Source organism: Crocodylus porosus, unplaced genomic scaffold (assembly GCF_001723895.1).
Source record: "Crocodylus porosus isolate Cpor-Errol unplaced genomic scaffold, CroPor_comp1, whole genome shotgun sequence".
NCBI classification, from domain to species: domain Eukaryota; kingdom Metazoa; phylum Chordata; order Crocodylia; family Crocodylidae; genus Crocodylus; species Crocodylus porosus.
This window is the reverse complement of record NW_017728886.1, coordinates 67111330-67123769: the sequence shown is the minus strand read 5'-3', so window position 1 is coordinate 67123769 and position 12440 is coordinate 67111330. Positions and strand designations below refer to the sequence as shown.

At 37.4% G+C, this 12440-nt stretch overlaps 1 long non-coding RNA gene across 1 annotated transcript in view; it reads right to left on the bottom strand.

Annotated features, from left to right (window-relative positions):
* Positions 1 to 12440, bottom strand: part of LOC109322079 — a 23369-nt gene that overhangs the window by 3786 nt on the left and 7143 nt on the right. Inside the window, exon 3 of the long non-coding RNA XR_002104312.1 lies at positions 3906 to 3913. This is a non-coding gene — a long non-coding RNA (uncharacterized LOC109322079). The remainder of the gene's footprint in view (positions 1 to 3905; positions 3914 to 12440) is intronic.

Sequence of the window (12440 nt, the reverse complement as noted above, 5' to 3'; positions counted from 1 at the left end):
GGCCTCAGGGGCTGGTGGGGGGAGGGGCTGGCCAGGGCAGGGGTCAGAGACCTTGGGGGGGCAGGTGGAGAGAAGGGCCAGCCAGGGCAGGAGTTGGGAGGGCTGGTGTAGCTATCGGGGTCCCCCCCATAGTCTCCTCCACCACTCTTCAGCCCCCTGACCCCTTACTCACCGGCACTGGAGCCCTAGTGCTGAACATGTGGCCCAGCCAGCTGCTTGTTTCAGCACCAGGGCAAGGGGCCAACCACAGAGCTGCTCTGGAAGCCAGAGCATCTCCGTGGAGGACCCAGTTTCCGGTTGCCTCAGGGCATGGTCCAGGATTGTGACCTACTCCACTTTTTAAAATTTCAATTTTTTTAGACCCCTGGATATCCAGGGGTCTAATTTTCTACCTGTGCTGCAAACTTGAAGTGCAGGGAACATTTTTTCATTCCCACATGTGCCTGTTGCCCCGCCTCAAAGGGCTTTGAGATACAGCAAGAGGCACGTGTGCGCTCGTCTGGACATGCCCAAGTGGCACTATTTGGTCCACAGCAAAATGGATGTCTGGGCACGTGTGCTGAGGCAAAAAACCCCAGCTCAAATTTGCATCACTTCTATTTGAGCTGCTGCAAGAACATGTGTTTGCATGTGTGGGTGCACCCCATGGGGTTATAGATGTAGGACTTTCTGTCTGTCTGTCTTCTACTTTGCAGAGGGTCTCCTCAGTGGCGAAGCATAACACAAACTGATTCATGTTTTGTTGCAAGGTTAATGTTGCAAATTCAAATGTGACATGCACTCATTCAGTATAGGACAGAGAAGATATACACTGTCTCAGAGAATTCCAAGTCTAGTGTGCCAAAGAGGGTGCCAAGGGCAGCAAAGAGTGGCTGGAGATAGTCTAGGAAGGCACAAAAAAGTCTGCTCCACATCCTCCTTGCAGAACAAGGGCAGGCTACCATTGCCACCAGGTCGAAGTGGCAGAGAAAAGTGCCTGTGGTCAGGACCCTATGCAGCAGCCACCACTAGAGGTTGCCAGTTCTCTTGGCAATGGGTCATCAGGCTGGTCAGGTTTTCTTTGGTGGTGCTGCAACTAGGTGCTGCCTCCAAGTTGGGCATGATACTCTTTGACTATCTATGTCTATGTGTACAATGCCTTCCCAGACACACACACACACACACACACACACACACACACACACACACACACACACGACAGGAAAATGGCAGAAGTCTCTCTGTGCCTCATTCAGTCCCCATTTAATTAGTGGAAAATATGGTTTGGCACAGGAGAAAGGAGGTTAGACAGGTAGCACTTCACAAATGATGTCCAGCTTTTGGTTGCCATAGAAGCATATTATAGCAACACAATGTAGACTCATGTTTGATGTTTGGATAAATACCTCAAAGTTCAATATTTGCTTAGATCTCTTTGATTGGAATGTGGAACTAGGGATCACTTTGTCCACAACTATTTAGGCACTTTTGCTTCCAGGCTGGGACTGAATCCAGAATTTTCACTAGGAACAAAAGAGAGTTGAGGTCAAAATGTTGCTGAATTCTTCCAAGCTAATTGAAGTTTGACTTCATTTTTATGTGCAGGTATAGAGATGTGCACTTGAGGGCCAGTCACAATTTATCAGAACTAGTTTAGCCAGGCGTATCAAAAGGAATCAAGGCCAGCATGACATTACTAATAGATGATAGTGACAAGGTTGGGTCAAGGAACTAGAACTTGGGAAGAACTCTGCCCTGCTAGGCTATGTGACTTCAGGCAAGTTGCATATTAGCATCTCAGTAGCTTAGTTTCCTCATCTGTCAAGTACATAATAATTTTGTATAGTAGCAGAAGATTTTCTGATGAAAGGCACAAAACATGTAAAGGAATATAATTATGGAGTAGGTGTAGGTAGAAGACGGTATGAAATCAATTGCCTGGAGAGGTTAGCTTCTAACTAAAGTCTTATGGGACCTATTCATATCACTATTGGTGAATATAAGCTTTCTATTACACAGATAGCTATGCCTATATTTTTGTACATATATTTCCTTTCTTTATATTTTGTTGTCAGATTCTTGACATATTATCAGCAATCTACCCAGACTATTTCTGCAGCAAATAACTCTTATAAAAAGAATGAAAAGCCCACTTAAAAAATCTAAACCTTTTATGATGCATTATTCACTACATACATTTTTAACAGAAGCACTGTGTACACAATCTGTTCATCTTGCACTGGGATTTCTAGTCATTTTTTTGATATTTTGCTTTGTGCTAACTGTTGCACCTAGCCCTAATACATTTTTCATAATAATAAAAAGTAGTTGTGAAGGCATAAAGAATAAAACAGTAGAGAAATGTAGAATAATGGCATTAACCTCAATATGCTTTTCACATGGTTCACAGGAATTGCCAGTTTTAATAACAGCCATACATCTCCAAGGACCTATTTGTTTTGAAATAATTTACTGTTGCAAATTCAGACATGAAAGTTCTTTGACCTGAGAGTTTGGCAACTCAGAGAGTAGAAAACAAGACTAACAAACCTAAATGTATTAAAATATTTTGGAGCATTATAAATACGTTGTTAAGCCACAACCCAGATTCAAGAATATTTTAAACCCTTTTTATGTAGTTTTGATTGGATGTTTTGCACAGAACAGGTGCAAAATGTATGCCTTTTAAGTGTGAACTTTAGTGATTTATTAAATTTGTTATCGTTTGTGGAGAGTGACTGAATTTTTTGTGCACCTAAGATCTAGGCAACACAAGGAGACTATTGGCTCTGGATTTAGGACCCAGAGGCCTTGTTTCCAGGGATATATATGCCAATTCCCAAAAAACAAACCTTTAAAATACCATTTCTAAGCCAACAGAGACCTTCTTTGCTCCCGTATATTAAATTACTCTTATAAATGCCTGGAGTATTATAAAGAGGGCTGTGACTATACACAACAAGGATTTAATGTCCTACATACATATATTTTAAGCATTTATTTTGGTTTAAATGCTTCGTCTGACTAAAAAAAAACTTAGCAAAGTAACCTTGAAACTTTCAATGCACATATTCTTTTTAATACAAGTATTTCTTCTATGGTAAATAAGATGGAAAGGAACTATTAACCTGAACTCCCTACCAGTGTCTTAAAATAAAGTTTAACTTGTGGACTCATTCTTTCTTACCAGTTGGAAGTTTCCCATTGGGCTTGTCATAATGAAAATCAATCTTTGCAGGGCTGTGTGGAACTATTCAGGAAGCTAGCTGAAACATATGGGAACAAAGGCTCCTGAAATATAAGATACCTCCTGAAAGGGAAAATTGTCTCACACCTGAACACAGACAAGGATGTTCTCAGCAAGTTGTCTTCACGGTGTGGCATTTACTATCTCGATGCCAAGTAGAGGTAAACAGGTCTTTGCTCTGCCCCTTGGAAAGAGGTCTCCCGAACGATGCCTTTCAAAATACTAATTATATTCAAATTAAAAATGCTATTGAATTTCAAACCATTAACTGAAGAGAGTGAACATAAAATAACACCTCCAAGTGGTAGAAATGATCACAGAAACTGTGTATTACTGGTTATGGTAACCATGGACTTCTCTCCAGGTTTATTCACAAGGCTGAATATGCTTTTGACCCAAGGTCCAATACGTATATTTAAACATGCCTCTCCCACCCCCCCAACACACACACTTTAAAAGAAAGCATGAGCCAGCTATTAATTTTTCCAAGTAGGGGGTAGGACATGGCATAGATATGAGGACAACCAAACAGCTGTCTCATGGAAGTAGACCATCTGCAGTAGTATGCCCACAGAAACTATGACATTTAAAAGGCTTTTCAAGTACCCAGCTGAAGAAACCTAACTACAGAAGTGATGGCCTGGTAGATGCAATGAATATTTAATCTGCAGTGGTCCACAGACTTCTCTGTGGACTTCTATGATAACCTGGCTGATGAAACAGAAGATTAAAATGCTAGAGATAAGGAACTAAATCTTATTTATGTTGACAATGATATAAGGAATGCTTTTGCAAGTTTGATAAGAGAGGCTAAGAATTTGATAAGAGAGGCTAAGAATCCAATATCCTTTAGTGCCATAGTCCCAGATCATGAAACTATTGAATAGTGAGCTGTCTAGTCACTGATATATGCTGTTTTTTTTAATGCAGCATGGGGCTACACATACAGATACAAATTCAAACATAGCCGGAAATATTTTTGGTTGAATTCAGTTAGGCAAATCGTACAAAAGGTCTGGGCTTGAATTCTAAGGGTGGCTGTTTCTTGTATATATGATTTTTTGAAATACTTTGCAATACAGGATCTGGGTTAGATGAACCTGTGGTTTGATCCAACATAGCATTTCACCAGCATTAATCAGCATTAACTTTGCTGGATATAGGCTGAACCACAATGATACTTAAAAAAAAATAATCCTATTTTAGTTCATAAAGTTTCTATTTCATCCCTAATAATAATATGATGGGATGAGCTGAAATCTCAGAACTCCGAGGACATTTGAACTCTGAGAAAGCTAGATTTTGCAGTTTGTACCCATGTCTGGTTTTGGCCATTCCCTAGATGCAAATTTTAATAATCACCTAAAATGATCTTTTCCTTCTTCATTTTTTGGTCATTGTTCTCAGCATTTGGGGGATGGTAATGATTGGCAATGGTTTTAAAATGTCTGATTTACTGCATCTTCATAATTGTGTATAATATAACTGGATGAAATTGAAGATGTTTTGTTAAGTTTACTTGTAAGAAAAATTGATAGTATAAACAGCAGAAGAATAGCTTACATATTTCATGCTTCTGTTACCTTTACTATGCCTACTTAATTTTTTGGTTTTTCATTACATGTTGATAATGTGTTTGTAATTTAGCTTGGTGTCGAAATGAGTAAACCATGCTATTAAATCTTGCATTATTTTACCATTATACAAGAGCACATTTAAATTGTCATTTTAAATCAGCATATAAGCCAATGCAAAGACTTTAATATGCTGCCTGGATGTGTATCTGTACTGAATTAAATAATGACTCGCCAGTCTCTTCTGCTAAATGTAGTGAGATAGCTAGTTAGCGTGATATGCCCAGGCAAATGTATTGTTGCAATGACAGAAGCAGTGCCCTGTGGTGATTACATTGGCAGCTGACTTGATTCTTCTTGATAAATTGACTCATGGTGTCCTTTCTGTAGGAGAAACAAATATATATTTAAAAAGCTCACATGTGAATGGTATAATAGGCTGAATATCACTGTATGACTTTGCACCAGAGGAGCTCTTTAGTTTCCCAGTAACACAGTCCTTAAAGTATGCACCAAACAAATAAATGCAACCAAACCTTTCTGCCACTTTCTAGACACTTAAGGAGGACCCCTTTGTCAGCTCTGGCTCCCAGGCCAGCAGCTTGGCTCCCTCTGGCAGCTAGTTGAAGTCTCCACTTGCTTCCTTTTCTCAAATTGTTCCTTGCCAGTCTTTCCCCTCAGCCAATGGGGTGCTTCCTCATTCCCAGGAGACCCACAGCTAAATACCCTTAACAGGGCTGTCTGACCATGCTTAAAGGGACAAGCCATTGTGTTATGATAACCCTGCAAGTATCCTCTTATTAAATATTTTCTTCACGTTCTATTGATAAATCCATGTCTTCTGTAAAATATATTTACTTGGAAATTATACACACACTCCATAGTATATATGCAATGTGTTTGGGTTTTAAAATAGAAAACTGTTGCAGTTTTACCTTTTGTATTTCAAAGATTTGATTTTTCTGTACATTGTGACAGTATCCTCCAGGCAAGTAAAGCAGTGTTGTTTAAAATCCTTGCTATAGAAAAGGTGATACATTATTAATGCCTTAATGTAACTGGAAATATTTAGTCTAACCTACCTTTGCCGTGTAGTGAAGAAAAATGTTATTTCACATTGTCAAATATATAGGCTGGAAATTTTGTTAAGAACCTTTTTCCACGTGAAAATTCATGAAAGAATGTGGAAACATTTTCTGTAGAATAAGTCTACTCAATTAGCACACTATTTCTTCAGAGGGTATTAACTTAAACAAAAACAGAGAGAAAGTTACTGTTGATATCACATGTACTGCTGAAAAACACTATATTTAGTAGGGCATTAGCACTTTTCCACCTCCTTTAGTTGTTGCCTTTGTATATATCAGAAATAACTCAAGGTGGTGGAAGGTGAAGATGGAATAGAAGAAAAGTGTTTCTTGTAAATGTGAGCCAGTGAGATAACAGGATTAAAATAACTAACTAAATCTCTTCTTGTTCACAGAGACAGACTTAATGTACTTCTAAGGTTCTTCCTATATTTTTCCAACTGACCCACAGAGCAACATTTGTGTACAGTGCACTTTCCTTTTTCTCAGCTGTTGTTTAAAAATGCATTCAATTTACATTTCAAACCTAGCTTTAGAATGATATTTTTGATTCATACTCCATTCAAAAAGAGCCACAATGCACAAACCTCCTATGATATACTGCAATGGTATTTATTGATAGTAGAAAAATAAATCCTGACATTAAAATTTATGGAGGATTAATGGCTCCTTTTAAAAGACTAAGGGAGCTGGTTTTATTTAAATCAATCTTTACTGTAATGAAATCTAGAACACTCCTACACAAAGCAAGATGAATGATTTGTGTCAGATAAATAATGGTGCTGAAAGCCATTATCTCTATCTTTTATTTACCTGCAAGTTCTTCCCGTAAGTTAATAACAATGCTTCTAAATGCTTTTAATATGTGGACTTCAAAAGCATAAGGCACCATTTTCCAAACGTGCATGTGCCATTTGTACTTGTTTCATATCATGTGTAGCTAGTTCTGTAGGCCATGATTTTTACCAACGCTGTCACTTAGGCATACATCTAATATAATATAGACACACTCCTTTATTTTTTTATGAGGCCTGAATAAAAAGGCAAGAAACTATCATAACTAAATCACATTGTACAAAGATGGGGCAAAAAGAACAAGCCAGATGTGTGCACTTTTCATTGTAAGCTTTAGAAATAAAAGAAGATTGTTCACATCTTGACCCCCCATTCTTTTCTAAAATGTCTGTTTTTTTAAGTTTTTACCCCCTCCTACTTTACTCTGAAAGTATTCAAGTACACTGAACACTGTTGTAGAAGAGGAGATATGCTAGTGGTTAGCTGGGGCCACATTGGTCTTAAGACACCTGAGCTCTGCCTTTGTACACTGGAAGAAGAGCTGATGTTAGAGCTCAATATATAGGAGTGTCTGGCTCTATGAAGCTGCCCCTTTTGGTTACATTCAAATGTAAGGTTTTACTATTTAATTAAATAATTCTAAGAAATCTTTTTACCCCTTAGAAATGTAATTTCCTACATTTTTAAAGTTTTGTAATTTTGCAGATAAGGGGAAAAAACCCAGCTAGGCTGATGCACTGGAAATCCAGTTTTAAACAGGCATGCAGGGCCCAATAAACCAGATTTAGCTGCTTATAAGGATTGCGTACCTTTTCAGAGAATCTGTTTGAGAGATTCTCTAGCTACAAATTTAAAAGTGGTCCTTAAGTCTTGATGTCATTAGTTGGGTGATATGCAAGGCTATAAACAAGCTTATTTTATTTATTGACCCTTCCTTCTTATGCTATATTTGAAGAAACTCCAAACCTTTTTATTGATTAGTAAGGCAGAGTATAAGCCTAGATGGAATATTTTATGTTTGCATAATGTTTGCACATGTTACATTTTGGAATATGTTAAGATTTTCATATGATTCTGAACTTTTTTCTCCATTAATCCTCCATAATTGGACTCACAAGCAGTACTATATATATTTTGCCTTTTAAGTAACAATTTTTTCCTAATGCATTAAAACATTAGGTATTGGTTTTGCAATCCATTTAGACAGAGTCCAGTAGATCTGTTGGCACCTGGTATAAAGTTCAAATTATTTGAAATTATGCATGTCAGAAATATGTTCTTGGCAGGTAAATGTGTTTGTATAGAAAAATAAGCAAAATTGTATTACTAGCAAAGGAATTTAAAAAAAAAATCTGTATGGTATAAAATCAAATTCAATCTGGGTATTATGGATTGAGCCTACATTCCTGAAACACATTACCCATGAGTGACAGACCTCTGGCTGTAGGATTAAATTCAATGATAAATCATTCAAAGAATGGTTTTGTGCCCATTTCAGTTACAAGAAGCCTTCTAAAACTCTACTTTCCTTTGACTCTTCACTTGTTTTGATTAATGCTAATAAATTTATGTCAGATTTCCCATCGCATTCTCTTCTGCTTTTTTTTAAAATTTATTTTGCTTTCTGAATGCTCTTAGCTTACCACACCATGTGAGTAGCTTAACAAATTAGATCACTTGCATGTTCCCCTTCTTCCCCTTTCACAGCTTTAAATTCAGAGTAAAATGTCCATGTGTCCCTCAGGCCATGTCACATTGGACCCTTGCTGTCAGATTCTAAACTACTAGATTTATTTTGTGCTATTTCAGCAGATATCATAGAAGGGCAAAGTGTGAATTAAATTACAAAGCCATCCATAGGACTACAGAAAGCATAGGAATGGTTAAAAAAAAAAAGTCCCTATGTGACAGGGATTTGGGAGCCTCAGTTTATTAATGCTGCCCTCCTCCCCACTCCCAATGCTGCTCCTCCTTTTTCTCCTTTTCCTTCTTTTTCTTCACAATGCTACCAACTTGTAAAGACTGATCACAGTCTGCAAGTGCTTGTTTTTTTGCTTCAGATCCTAATTTCTGGAATTCTGTAATAATCAGAGAACCTTAGCTTTCTTCTTTTTTAAAGTATGATTTTGTCAATGTGGTTGGGCAGAAAAGCTTGAAAGCAACTAAAAATCCAATAGACACTGTATGTACTACTTCTAAGCCAATCTCGTGATTTTTGTGAAACTGTTCCTGGATTCTAATTGCTCAGGATTAGCATTACAGTACTGAGGTGGAAGTCATTTTAGGATTGCAAATTATTACTTGTATTAGATCTTAATGAACAAATTGGTGAATTTTAGCTATCTCTAATGATGGAAAAATTCTTGGGAAACTGACATTTTGTTCACATTTTACTGAGTTTGTCTTTCGAATGTTATTTATTCTATGCATGGCATAGGAAAAGTTTATGTATAAACTGTGTGAGCTCAGCTGTCTAAGTTATTAGTGAGTAGGTACATGGGATAGTCCCGTTCCTTGATTGGACAGGCATAACCATTTTTTATTCTCAGGGTTGTATGAAGTAATAGTATGATTGTATGACCTTTACTTGTGAACTATGTTATCAGGGGATTCTTTTAACTTTTTAAATTTCCTCTGCTTCAGCGTTCTCATGGCAGGCTTATGGAATGTTATGCTGTGTTAAACTACGTCCTATGCCACAGAAAATTATCCCATATTCATTGCTTTCATTTCCATGTATTTTTATTAGTATGTGTGCTGTGTAAGGTCTTTAAAAAGTTAGCATAAATGGTTCACTATTTTCTTTTTGTATGGGACTGTAGAAATGTAGTCTACCTTTAGTATTAAGCATTGTTTGATATATAACATAATATATAATGTACTATATATTTTATATATTTTATGAGATCATCTTCAGTTTGTTGCAGGAAAAGAAAACCAAAAATCGGCTTTATCTTAATGAGCTGTATTGAGGCTGAAGGAAAGAAATGTGTTCTAGGTTAGGGACAGAAGTTACACATCAACCAGTATAAGCAATAGGAAACCAACTCAAATCTGTAATACAACAGAAGTTCAGTGCACATAAACTGCTTTCAAATGGCCGAATCCAGTTTAAGATAAACCTGGACGGATGTAGTATCAGACTTAACTGCTTTAGATTAAATCAGTTTATTTGTCCCAGATCCCCTCTAGATTCAAGTTAACCCACAGTCTCCCAGCATCTCAAGATGCTTTGCACCTTCTCTGCAAACTGCCCTGTACAAGGTGGGTGGGCTAGCCTTGGCCTAAGCAGTCTGTTTCAGCCAAGCAGCAGGAATGCTCTAGCAACCCCCGGCTTCTAGCCTGGGCCACTGCAGGCATGTGGCTGCAGTTCCAGAATCAAAAGTGAATGTCTGTTCACTTGCTTATGGGTTAAATCTACACAATTTAGACTGACCTGCAAAGATCATATAAATTCAGTCTCTGGATTTTTGACTGCCTGTACTTAGCCGTAAAGGAAATTTTGTTTGCCAGAATAACCCCCCCCTTTTTTTTTAATTTAACCAAACTACTTTCTCAAAAAGTAAACGCATTCTCTTTAAATATTTTTCTCTTAAATTATATTGCAAGTGTTCTGTAATATTTTTTCTTCTTTTTCATTTACCTTAATGAGAGTTCATGCAATCAAAAAAGAATCGCTCAAAGGGGGTGCAACCATTTCTAAAATGAATTCATCTTAACTTTTAAATGAATACTTGTATAAAGCCTTTTTTATTCACCTTCCTCATGTATATAGGGGACTCAAAATAAAATGATGTTAATAGCTTTGGTTATTTGGATGTTGTAAAATGACTTGAAGAAATGAAGTAATCTGTTTAGTTGATGAGGCTTTCACAACATGTAGTTTACTATGGTACCCTTCACTCCTGAGTGTGTTTAGATTGTATTTGATGTATCATTGATAAAGTAAGTCCTTCATTTGAAATTCTTCTCTTAATCTCTCAGACAATGAGAACTGTCATGGCAAAGAAACAGAGAGAATGAATATCTAACAAAATAGCTTGAAGTATCCATTTAAGAAACAGCATGGCAGGGTGGTACCTGGATGAGCTGGCATGTCCCCCAACTTACTAGGACACAATCTTTTCCCTCTTCTGCCACAATATACACTGCTCAAGGTTTATTTCACTGAAAAAAATCCCCAGAACTAGTGGGGAACTGCTTTGGTTATTCTTTTTAATCATCAAAGCAAAAAATCCTAATTTACACAACAACCAGTCTCTGCAAAATATGTTTAAATGACAGTTACCCTGTCCTTTATCCTCTCACTCCTATTTCTTTGTCACACCATGGGCACATTTACATGAGATTCCTAATGCGCAGTAGACTACTTTTATTGTGCATTAGCACATCATGGCAAAAACTGTGCTAATGCACAGTAGAATTAGTCTACTGCACATTAAGCACCTCAGAAAGGCCGTGTTCTGTTGCTACTGTGCATTAATGCCTGCAACTGTGAGTTTATGCAGTATGTCATATTACAGGTACAAAAACGTAATGTGCCATAGCAATGGCACTTTAATACATGTGAAGATGTCTTAAACAAAAACCTTCATTTTTTATGCATCTATCCAGCAACCAGCACAAGACAGCCCCTGTAATGCAGATTATAGTAATAATAAATCCCAACGCTATGGCAAGCTGTTCTTTTTCATATCAAAATAATACTACTACAATTTAATTTTTGTAAAATATAAGGTTTTCCTCCCAGAGATATAATTAGATTTAAACAAAGAAGCATATGCTTATAAAGAAAAAAAGTAAATCGAAACCTAATATCTTTGAACTAACTAATTTGTTGCCATGTCTTCCATTATCATTTTCCTTGTTTTTTTTCTTTCCCTTTCAGCCTGGTTGTGTACTTTACACACTTCCTCTGTCACAGAAGGATCATTAGAGTATTTAATTAGACCTCTTGTGTATTACCCTTGTTGCTCTTGTATTGGACCCAGTAAGTTGTGTATGACTCAAACACACCTGTTATGTCTTTTATTTAGTTTTTAAGCTTCTCTAGGTGGAGACTATTTTTGCTTATATTGTATGCAGTGCACAGTACAAGAGTGTCCTAAGTTAAATGGGAACTCTGGACACCGCCATCATACAAATAATAACAGATCTCAAATAATTTCACAGGGACTAGTTTACACACATGTTGTAAAGGTAATTCATCTACATTTTGCATTGTCATAAAATTGATCTGGACATACTGTTGAAGAGCCGGGAAGTCATGTAGATTAAGAGGCTCAAACATTTGGGAGAATGTTTAAATTACTGTGTTGGAAGGAACTGTACCATTGACCAATAGGAGCAGCAAGATGCACTATTGACCAGTAATGGATGGGATCTCCCTTGTGTTCCACAGCATGCCCTTCTCTTTCCTGTTGTAGTCTTTCCTTTGCCTCACACTGAGCAAGCCTTGTGCCCAATTAGTAGGGGGTATCCTCATTTATAATGTTGCGTGTTGCTTTGTGCTATGTTCCAGAATGATAAGAGTGCCTATAATGTCTCACAAAATGGAATTTACATTTATTTAAGAATAAAGAGAAAAAATAAAGCATTTTATAATTCAGTGTGTAGGACACATTTGGGAGCTCACTTATATAAGGGGTCTGGGAGCTCAGGTGGTGTTTTCATCGATCCTCCCAGTCTCGGGCTATGGGCTGAGGAGGGAGAGGAGGATCCACGCAGTGAACCAAAGATTGTGGAGCTGGTGTCATT